We start from the raw sequence: 11,197 nt of genomic DNA on the forward strand, positions 1-11,197 counted from the left end.
TTTTTGACTCGCCATGTACATCTCTATTTGGATTACATTCATTATAACAAAAGTGGCATCTACTGTATTACCTGGGACAGAGAGAGTCTTTTATAAGACTAACTTTAAATGGCGAAGTCTTCTGATACGAAAACTTTATTTGCTGAAATTGCAATTGTACAGTGATGACTAGTTTCGGCAAATTTGAACTGCCATTTTCTAAATATTCTTCCTTAATACAAATTGACTAAAACTAGATGTCAGAGCTTGTAACCCCACACCCTGTATGAGTTACAAACCATTGTCGGCACATCAGTAGTAGAGCTAGAACAAGCCTACAAGGGATCCACGGACATTTCTGTGTAAAGTTATCTATTTTAATTACAAGTTACTTGTCATTTAATGTGTATGGCGAGCGTGGACTAGAGGTAGAAGATGGACGCTGATGATCTCACAGTATAGGATTATTGTCTGCAAATGTTGCCGCTCATGGCTGCTAATACACTGGCAGAAAAAAATTAGGTGCTTTTGGAGGTTAATAGGTGACTCAAGATTTATTGTTGCAACACTGCATATGGAGTACATGAAGTGGTAACACATACAGGCGAATAGCACACACGGTTGGACGAACCAGGCATCGACCCAACCTGAGACATCCATACTAGCACGTGGCGTAGCCACCACGGGCGGCAACACAGGCGCTGACTCTGTGATCCAGTGGGTCGTACAGGTGGCGAATACGGCCCTGGGATACGTGATGTCACGTCGTTGTGTAAGAGTCCTCGCTTGACACGTCGCACCTGTCACTTGTCGTCCCATCATACCCCGCACCTGCTGGACTGGAGAGGAGTCCAAAGATCGTGCCAGCCAGGGAAGTTGCCACACGTCTGACAGGCCACATTGAGTCGATGAGCAGTATGTGGACGAGCATTATCCTCTTGGAACAACACACCCTGTTACAAGAAAAGCAAAAGAGCGGCTTTAACAACATTCTGCATGTCCTCTCCAGGTACGGCAGAGATGAACAGTAAGGCCAGTGTGTTTCGGAAGAGTACACTCTTTGAGGTAGCACTCACCAGCTCTTCGTCGTATGCACAAACGACCGTCACTGGGATGCAGGCAGTATCTGCTGGCGTCGCTGAAGACCAGGGCACGCCATTCCTTCTTCCAGGTGAAGGAAGCCCTGGCGGCAGCAGTCGAGCTCTCCACGTCGATGCTGTGGTGTGTGTGTGTGTGTGTGTGTGTGTGTGTGTGTGTGTGTGTGTGGGAGGGGGGGCTGAGGGGAGAGGAGCTAGAAGCGTGGGTGCCCACAGTCTCACTGCTAATGGGTGTTTCGCAGCAGTTTGTGTTGAGGAGTCTGGTCTCACGAGCTGTGTTACCTGTGCTGCGGTAGCTGTGCGCCCTGTCGCCGCTGCCCCTGGAATAAGACGATTCTGGCGGGGGTCATGGCTGCGTGGACGTGCAGGAGCTCGTCTGCGAGTGCGAGAGTGATCACGTGACCACTGACAGCATCACAGAGTGGCGCAGCACGTGCAGCTTGTGCAGCAGTTCTGTAAAAGGACGACAATTTGACCCCTTCCAGATGTACGAATATATGATATAGTTATGAATATGATCAGGGATAAATTGAGTTTTGTCAGGCAGAAATTATCTAGCTGACTAGTTAGATTCATGGCTGACTGTAGAGGAAATATTTGGACTCCATAACGAAAATATCTGACCTTGATTTGTCGTATGAACATTGTAATCAAAATATTGGTTTTGATTACTTGAAGAGCATTAGTTTGACTTTTCCGTCTTTCATAGGTACTGAATTCGGTGTTCAGCAAGTTTCATCAAGTGAACAGCGTCGATACAATATTGCAAAGTTTAAAAGACGCAGTGGAACGGCATTTAAATATGACTGATACTGTCTTCCAGAAGGAAAGAAATGATAGCTGCTCAGATATTTAGTCTCTATAGGGGGTTTGTAGGTGAATGCAGTATTACTTTCACCTCATATCCCTACTGTATTAGTGAAGGAGCTGAGCTGTCCCACTGCCAGCTGCTGCGGTCTTCCAGTGGCAGAGCGGTCGGCGCCGTGGCGTCGCTCCGCCCCCGCACGGCGGCAGCAGAGGCCGGCGCTGCAGCTGGTGAGGTACTGCGGCCGCCCCCGCCTGCCTCAGTCAGCACAGCACTGCAGCCGGAGCAGTCCCACGTCGAACGGCGGTCTCTACAGCTCTGTACACTGGCGTCAATGTTGGGTTATTCGCGTGTGCAAACCGGAGTGACGTGAATAACACAGGCGGTGTACGCCGAAATGCTACATCCGCGTTGACGATTTGTTCTCCTGATTGTTCCGTAAACTTGTGTCTCTGATCCTACTGGTGAACTCAATACAGTACTACGCTCCCTAGAAGTGTTCTTTGATGGAAACTGATACATACCATGGCGCGTTACACAGAATATGCTGGAGTATAGTGAACACGGCTGCTTGTTAAATCACTGACCCTGTATCAGTTGAAACAAAGAATAGCAGGTGCGCACTGTGATTTCTTGACAAGCCCAGTGGTTGTAGGCTGTTCAGTTACAGACACGTTTGCTGGATGTACGAGTACGGTGTGGATGACAGATTTGATCATTTCTGACACAATACAACTTTCACTGCTCCAAGTTATTCGTTCTTTTGAGAATAAAAGTTGTTCTACAATGTGTTGAGCATTTTTTGCTTATAACACAGCTTCAATATATTTACTGTTAAATGGTAGACGTCTATTAGTACGTTTTTGACCCTACAGGTTGCAAGCCTCGTCAATGCGATCGCGCGACATGTGTGGGCGACATGTATACACTGGCGGGTTTTATGCCAGATGTGAAGACACACTTCCGTTGTGGAAACTATTAAAAGCATACCGCATTGAAGTCCGGCAAAATTTTGACTTTCAGCAAAACATCGCCATTCTTGGTGATACTGTCCTTTTTTTTTAAGTCATTTCTCTCGTTCCTTCTTCAACAGTGGCAGTTTTGTGTGCCAAGGGAGAATAGAGCCGTGTCTCACTAACATGTTTGGTATAAATCTGTCGATTACTGGGAAGCTACTATCGCAGGATCGCGATTTCTCGCCTCCAAGTCGTATTTGCGTAAGTGGAGCTTTGCGGATGTGCACCAGGAATACTCCACGCGTTTATCTGTGTGTGGCTGTGGGAAGCGCGTCATGTCCTCCCTGTGACAGCATGCGGTTAGCGATCAGCGGGCAGCTAACATCTTGTTTGTGGTCTGAGCCGCTTCCCACTTCCGACAGCCCGGCTGTGGGCGTCACAGCAACACAGGGCGAGGGAGGCCAGCGAGCGACACGGGCCGAGTCCACACAGTAGGGGGTGCAGCGTACAGACAAACCCAAACTCACTGCAGTGGTGACACGTTGCTGCAGGCGACTCTTACCCATCCGTGGATAAGCAGTACAGAAAACGAAAAGTAAAATTCAGAATTTCCATCGTGGGGCAGGAGCAGTGAATTGGAAGGTGCTGCACACTTTTGAATCGGCACCTTGCAAAACGTTGAATCCATCGTCCTTGCCATGGCGTCACTGCGTTCTCTGCCATCTAGACCTAAATCTATGGCCGGGAGGTGTGGCCGAGCGGTTCTAAACGCTTCAGTCCGGAACCGCGCGACTGCTACGGTCGCAGCTTCGAATCCTGCGTCGGACATGGATGTGTGTGATGTCCTTAGGTTAGTTAGGTTTAAGTAGTTCTATGTTCTTGGGGACTGATGACCACAGATGTTAAGTCCCATAGTGCTCAGAGCCATTTTGAGCCTAAATGTATGCCCTGACACGCTTTGTCGCTTACATGATGCCACTCTCACCATGAACTTCATGTCAAATACCTACAAGGAATCCAAAAGAAATTTCATCTGTTTCGAATAGCTACACCCATTGGAAACCGCTTCATTAAGTTTTAACTTTGTATCTACAGATATAAATAACTGATTTATAAATTTTATATAAGAATATAAGGAGAAGATTAAATCGATTAAGTAGACATATAGATATCAGAGTAGCAAATTTTACCTGTTGATTATCAGTACAACGGAGAATACACAGAATCTGTGGTACCCTCATGTCGTTTATGTACGAACTAAAATATTCGACAATGTACACTAAATTACTCCAATCCCTCCTCCACCTACACTGTTTGGTGGAAAGACCCTCGCCGCCGTGGGGTAGCGTGCGTGCCTCAGTGATGCACACAGCCGTACTGCAGATCCAACAATGTGGAAGGGGCATCTATGCAGGAGCCAGACCAACATATGGTTCCCGTAGAGGGCCAGCAGCCTACACAGAATAGTGCTGCAAATAAGATGGGTAAATCCAGTTCTTAACGAAAAGTAACATAATCGAATGGATGAAACATATAGAAGGAATCGACTGACAGCAAACGTCTTCAAGTACCGAGGAATCGTTAATGAGGTAATGGAACAAAGTGTGTGGTAGTACAGATAAAGCAAAGAAGCTAGACAGTGAATGGTTGGAGGTATCAGGAATTCTTTACGTCATTAGCTACAATTTAAAACATTACTTACAGATATTAGCATCCATAGGTTAAATACTGATTCGCAGGGCAATTTGAGACACATTGCTCATGATATCCAACCTGTAGAATACGAACGACTGTGCAAAGAGTGTTACTAAAATAACGGTCGAAGTTTAGCTTCGAGATAGAGATTTTCTTACGTCAGTCCCATACTCTTCTACCTCTGTTCTTCAGAAGTACAGTGCAATGTTCTTTCGGACATGCATACATATATGCACGCTTGCATGTCCGAAGAAACATTGCATCGTATTTCTGAACAACACAGGCACTTCAGCATCGCATTTATCCGCCGATTCCGGGCAAGAGACTGTCAGTTAAAATGTCTCCAAATCAAATGGCTCTGAGCACTATGGGACTTAACTTCTAAGGTCATTAGTCCCCTAGAACGTAGAACTACTTAAACCTAACTAACCTAAGGACATCACACACATCCATGCCCGAGGCAGGATTCGAACCTGCGATTGTGGCGCTCGCGCGGTTCCAGACTTTAGCGCCTAGAACCGCTCGGCCACCCCGGCCGGCAACATGTCTCCCCTGTACGGGAATATACATAACGTATGTACGAGTGCAGGGGTAGCAGACACGTGGTTGACGACATATGGAAATCAGGGTCTGGTCTTGAAGAAATGCAAGTGAATTTACGCTAACGCGTATAAATTTATGCACCATCTTGCCACATAAGCATTCTAATGTCAATTAAGTAGGTGGTAGAACACTGGCATTTTTTCCTGGGTTTGTTGGTGAGTTAATGTTTTCATTTTTTTCGATTTCTTTCCCTGAGCGACCAGCTCGTACTTCCTGTTCCAATTTCTGCTGAACGTGAATGTGGCATTCCACATTCGTTCGAAAAACTAAAGGCAGGTACACACTCTCAGATGAGAACCACAGACAGTAGAGCGCTGTATCATCTGCAGTTCGATAGAAACAAAACACAGCGACAAAGAAAGAAATAAAGAATTATTTACTCATTGCGTGATAATGTAATGACTACTGGAGCGATGAAAATTTATACATTGCCCCGGGTGAGAGCAATAAGAGGCGGTAGTGTTCTGTCTATACCAGTGGTACAGACACTAGTCCCTGCCCCTGTACATACACACACTCACACACACACGTAGTCAGAAGGTTAAGAGCTGCAAAGATGAAAAATTTGTTCTTATTGAGGTAGTGGATAAGTTGCAGAACATAGTCGATGAAGGAGAAGTTCCAAGTGAACCCCACTCTTATTGACAAGAAGATGTACTGGTTATGGAAACATTAAATGCAGCCGGGTTCAGACGTCCATTCCCTCCAATGTGTTGACCACCCCACTTCAATCATGTGCAAACAGACACACCTTGACTCTAGCCATTCCTAGACCCACGCAATTGTATAAAAGAAACAACCACTTTTCAAACTCGTAACTACAGCCTTAAGAAACCATCCTATCCAATTTACTAACTTATGGGGTGTAAAGCTAGTTCGCGTCCGTTGTGTAACACTACACGTGCACCCTGGGTAACGCTAAATGAACTAGCACATACTGGCAGTCAGATAATCTGAGGATCTCCTGACTATGAGAAACTTTCAGTAAGAGTTATGTCACCAGACAGACCAAACGGCCCTTGTCAGGTCCCTCTGACCAGGAAACTCGGACCCGTGGTTCGAATTTGTCACATAAACATAGAAGGCATCAGCTATACTAAGTGCCAATTTCTATCAAAACTATTAAAAAATGACAACATTGACTTGGTTGCTACACAGGAAACTCATTGTGATACAGTGCAACAACTAAATAAATGGGGCAAAATACCAGGCTATGAACTGTTGGAAGCGACCTATCATAGGTCTTATGGAGTAGCCACATATGTCAAACAAGATATTGAAAACGCTTTCCTAATTTCTACATCCACCAACGAAGGCATTCATAACGTTGTCACAAAAATCGGAAGCATTACCGTCCCCAATATTTATAAGCCACCTGCTACACCTTGGCCAGCCCACGTTCTTCAAACTCATCCACATCCTGCTGCATACGTTGGGGGTTTCAATAGTCATCATGAACAGTGGAAGTATAAAGACAATGATGCAAATGGAGAAGTACTAGCAAAATGGGCAGAAGACGAATACTTATACCATGTATTCGATGCTAAGGATCGATTTACATTTAAATCAGCTGCCTGGAGACAGGAATACAACCCTGACCTGTGTTTCGTCTCGTCCAACAACAGAGACCAACCTCTCACGGCCTCGCGTAGAGTTCTGTCCGACTTTCCGCACAGTCAGCACCGTCCAATCATAATAGAGGTAGGAACTCAAATTCCCCTAATTACCTCTATACCTCGCCCACGATGGAATTTTAAAAAAGCCAATTGGACTGGGTTCTCCACAGATCTGGACAAATGTTTGGGATGGATACTACCTACTAGCAAAAATTACCAAAGATTTGTTGGTGCCATGATAAGCACAGCCAAGAAGCACATACCAAGAGGGCACCGCAAAGAATACATCCTTGGATGGTCCCAAACGAGCGAAGAACTATACCAGAGCTTCCTTGAATACGGAGATCAGGAAATAGAGGATGAACTGCTTCACAGCTTGGATGCTGCCAGAAGACAAAAGGGGACGGAAACTGTAGAAAGCCTCAATTTCCAAACATCTAGCAGGCAAGCGTGGTCTATGCTAAGAAAACTAGGTAACAGCCCACTAGCACAACGACAAAAAGCAGCTGTAAGACCAAATGCCATAGCTGCACATCTAGTTAACACGTCTAGGACACCAAAGGATAAAACTCATACAATCCAAGTGAAGCGAGAACTCAAAATCTTAAAGCATGAAGCCACAGAAACTGCTGCCATACGATAAATAAATACTAACTTATTAAAATACACAAGATTAACCCTAGACTGTACACTAACGTGAAAGCTGCACATACAGACCATACAAGGAAAGTGTACAACAGAAGAATACTTCTGTATCTACTTACTGATCAAACATGAGAATTGCATCCTTCTACTGTACTCCACAACTCCAAACCTGGGAATTGACTTGTCTCATTTTCCAGAGCCTGGAGTGTCGCTGGTATGTTCTATGGCGCCCCCTGTGGACATCAAATGAATGACTACTGTCGATTGCCTAGCGCCGTAAGACGAGGCTCCAACCCACTGCAACAACATTTTCGTGATATTGACAGAGAACAAGCGAGTAGCGAATTACTATAGAATGCATCAGACGTAAATTAACGGTTAAGACGGAGGTGAACGTTGTTGGACACGAATACATTTTAACGTTAGCATCAGCCAACATGTGTCTGCATATGCCCATACATAACATAGGGTTTTGTGAATTTAGTCTCTGCATGTGCCCTAACTGATATACGGATCACTGTCTGTTGCTTTTTCAGCAAAACCGTACTGAACATGCAAGTTTTCGAAGGAGGCGGCGAATTCTGCTCTCGAAAAATAGGAAGAATGTTTAAAGTTTCAAGTCCTCTTAACGTCGAGACCATTCGAGTAGCGACATGGCCTCTCACTACAGAAGAATTAGGGCAGAAATCAACAGTACCCGTATTTAAGAGAAGGCCGCACTGTTTTCTGCAGTGGTTTGGCAAAACCACAAAAAACCTAAATCTGGGAAGATGGACCGTGATTTGATCGTTACCTCTCGTAAATACGGCGCCGACTGTACCACGGCTTTTTCTGTACATTTTTGGTTTCTGTTGGCGTTCCCTGTACGGCCACAGCGTGGGGATGTCAGGCACTCAAGCTGTACACATCACAAGGAACACGTACACAAATGCGCACAAACTAAGTATCTGTCGAATAATGTTCACAGAAATTTGTTGCCAAAGCATTTGGCTGCCGCATTCTATAGACAAGAATTTCTCAGGAAATCGTGAACAGTTCCAATGCAACACAGTGACGACGTCATGAGTTATAGATTCTTCTATGATATTTCGGCAGCCGTGGCCCAGGGGTAGTTCCGCATCGAGCGCCGGGTGGGAGGGTCGCCAGTTTACTGCCTGACCACAGTACACCCATACCTGGACAGCTTTTCTTCGGTGTTTTCGTGGCCTCCTGTGTAACACATCGTCTTGGCCAGAAGCTAACAAGAGTTTACTTTGGTCTCTTAGAGTGATGTGACGGGTATACGATGTGAACGCTAGTCCACTCAATACCCTTCACAGAGTTATAGTAGGATCCGTTCAGTGAAGATGGTAGTAAAATACAACATTCCTTCCCATCTACAGTTTTGTGTGTACCGCATTCATACATCATATTATGAGGAAGTAGCGACGTGCTTTCTCATCAGCTAAAGTGGCCACCTCTGATCTAATTGCTAGCGAAGGATATTTGGGTTGAAGTCCTCCTTGGAACAGCGTCGAAATTGGCGTTAGCTGATCTCGTTTCTACTGCCCACGAGATTGTTGCCACGTCTTGGCCAGGTGCAATGGAGCAACAGATTAATGCACATCTATCTCTTCCTGACTTTTCAGTTTGATCTTAGTTGCAGGGTCGTGAAACTGTTGTTAGCAGACTGGCTGTGTCCGCAGTGCAACACAAGAGATCTCGTATACAGGACAGAGAGCAGTTGGGTACATCTACTCCTCACACAGCGCTCCCTGAAGTGAGTCTGTTGGTTGTTATATACTGTAGTGCTGACTCCTGCTCTACTGGTAGGATCGATGGTGCGAGAAAGGAAGTTGAGATAGCTGGTGTGTGTCCTAGCATCTTCCATAAACATACAGGCGTGGGGCAGGCGTTGGGATTTCTGGTGTTGCAATGATTAAACAACAGAAAAACTGAGACGCCTCTAAATTTGTCTGTTCCGTTTACGTCACCCTTTCCTATGACCTCTTACCGACTTTCTCCTGTAACTCCCATTAAGCCGATTGGTGACCAGGATGTCCTCCCTCTTTATCCAGATGTGATGCCTGACTCCTCTCATGTGTGCCGATCAGAACTGCAAGACAGAGCCTCTGGTTCAAATTGTTTTTCAGATAATCTGGCTAATGTTCAAGAACAACCTACGTACCTGACAGCAGTCGCTCTATTGCCTCGTAATCGCTATAAGCAACGCGTCTTCCTTGAGCAGGTGGCAACTTGTAAAAGGAAGAAAATGGGTCCTGGCCAGAAACTAGCTATCAATTGAATAAAAAAGTGAAATATCCCACAGTGGCTGATTTTTCGTTGTACAGATATTTTGTTTCAGCCAGTATGTTGCTAAAAACTTCCGTGATTTCGAGACAACGTTGATTTAACAGTACTCGCTCCTAAAGACTTATCTAGTGCCATAAACTTAATATTATCAACCAAAGAATATGAAAAGTAAGAGTTGTATCGAGTGGATGGACGGACACAACCTCATGAATCCATGGACTCTGCATATGAGCAGGGGACTGTTCAAGATGATGGATGCTCTGTAATGGTGTGCAGCATGTGCAGTTGGAGTGACATGGGACCTCTGATACGTCGAGATACGACTCTGAGAGGTGACATGTATGTAAGCATTGTGTCTGGTCACCTGCATCCACTCATGTCCATTGTGCATTCTGACGAACTTGGGAAATTCCAGCAGGACAATGCGACACCCCACACGTCCACAATTTCTACAGAGTGGCTCTAGGAACACTCTTCTGAGTTTAAACACTTCCACTCGCCCCAAATTCCCAGACATGAACATTATTGAGCATATCTGGTATGCCTCTCAACGTGTTGTTCAGAACAGATTGCCAGCCCCTCGTACTATTACGTATTTATGGACAGCCCTGGACGATTCATGGTGTTACTTCCCCCAGAACTCATTCAGACATTAGTCGTTTTGCGGCGCTTCTGCGAGCTCACGGGGACACTACACGATATTAGGCCTGTGTATCTGTTTCTTTGGTTCTTCAGTGTATAACGTAACAATTGAGAAATTTAATGCAGATGATACAGAAATACACGACGTTTCAATGTATAGCTATGCTGATTTTGAACGACAGGTAGAACCTGAACCTGACTCTGGATGTTCAAGGAGTGTACGCAGACCTACATATGAAGAAACGATCACCATAATAAAATAAGGGAAGTCAGAGGTCGCACTGAAATATATAAGCGCTGTTTTTTCCACGCGCTATTCTTGATTGAAGTAACAGAGAATTGTGAAGGTGGTTCCATGAACCCTCTGACAGGCACTTACATGGGATTTGCAGAGTATCCATGTAGATGTAGATGTAGACTTCTGCTGCAGCACCTGGAGACCTGGTCAAGTCGGCATGACAGCGGGTATGGAGCAAGATCAGAAGGAGTGCTAGGACTGAGCATACGCAGAAGTAACAGAGGTGGTTGTGGAATTCAAACCGGAGTGTTTGGCAGAAGGACGAAGTTGTTTTCGTGAAATTCTCAAAAAAATGCTTCAAGTGGCTCTCAGCACTATGGGACAACATCTGAGGTCATCAGTCCCCTAGACTGAGAACTATTTAAACCTAACTAACGTAAGGACATCACACACATCCAAGCCCGAGACAGGATTCGAACCTGCGACCGCAGCACCACCGCGGTTCCGGGATGAAGCGGCTAGAGCAGCTCGGCCACAGCGGCCGAAGTGAAATTCTATTAGGTAAATTTACAGAAAAGGAATGCGAGGCAAAATGTGCTACATTTATGTTGAAACTATTGCACGTCTCA

Source organism: Schistocerca piceifrons, chromosome 11 (assembly GCF_021461385.2).
Source record: "Schistocerca piceifrons isolate TAMUIC-IGC-003096 chromosome 11, iqSchPice1.1, whole genome shotgun sequence".
NCBI lineage: Eukaryota > Metazoa > Arthropoda > Insecta > Orthoptera > Acrididae > Schistocerca > Schistocerca piceifrons.